This window comes from Argopecten irradians, chromosome 9 (genome assembly GCF_041381155.1).
Source record: "Argopecten irradians isolate NY chromosome 9, Ai_NY, whole genome shotgun sequence".
NCBI classification, from domain to species: domain Eukaryota; kingdom Metazoa; phylum Mollusca; class Bivalvia; order Pectinida; family Pectinidae; genus Argopecten; species Argopecten irradians.
The window spans coordinates 4,626,684-4,627,787 of NC_091142.1; positions in this window are offsets into that span (position 1 = coordinate 4,626,684).

Sequence of the window (1,104 nt, forward strand, 5' to 3'; positions counted from 1 at the left end):
GTCACACCATTTTATTATACACGTAATTTTGGTTTAGCGGACCATACGCCTGACTTTGAATCGATATCTTTTGTGCCAATACAGGAACATAAGCAATTTAAAAGATAAGGCGACTTTGAAATTTAAAGATAGATAACACGTTTATTTGTATTTATTTACATGTAGGCCATTACAACCACTGACGTTATATACACCCCTGGACTATCTATACTAGTAAAACTGGTCCAGTTCATCGGAAAAATACTGACCAATCACAGAGACTTCCTTTGAAGATTATAGAGAGCGGGTCGCTCAACTTAAAAAGTAACACAGTAAGGCCACAGTGTACATCGTTATGCAATTGTACACCAAAGGCCTACACCAAATGCCCCTGTTTTGCTGCTTCTAGGCCTAGTTTTACCTAGTCCGCTAAAAACCTGCCTATATTATTAGGCTTTTTTTTTTTTTTGCCTAATATATATTAGCCAAAAAAAATTTAAAAAGCCTAATAATATAGGCAGGTTTATTAGGCTTTTCTATTTTTTTTTTGCCTAATATATATTAGTCAAAAAAAATAAAAAAGCCTAATAATATAGGCAGGTTTATTAGGCTTTTCTATTTTTTTTTTGCCTAATATATATTAGTAAAAAAAATGAAAAAAGGCTAATAATATAGGCAGGTTTAGCGGACTAAGTTTTACCATGCGATAACTCAGCGGTAGATATAACTCCTTTGATAGTAACCACTTGGGTATCGAGGATGTATGTAAGTCTCTTGTCATTTCGTTTCGAAATAAGGTGTAATGCAAAAGAAATACTTTTAGTTAACAGTTATGTTAAATAGCTAACTAATATCACTACTTAACCCCCCTCCCCCCTCTCAAAAAAAAAAAAAAAAAAAAAAAAACAAAAAACAAACACACACAAAAACATAACAAAACAAAAAAACACAGAAAGTTATATAAAGTTATGGGATTTGCAAGGTTAATATCGAAAATAATAATTCGATGATTGCATAGTTGTATTTTGCGCATGCATTGCACACATCTTCTGTTCCAATCGGGTACTGACTGCATCGTTCCGTATGTTTGTCATGCAATCGGATTTGGTAATTTCGATAAACCAA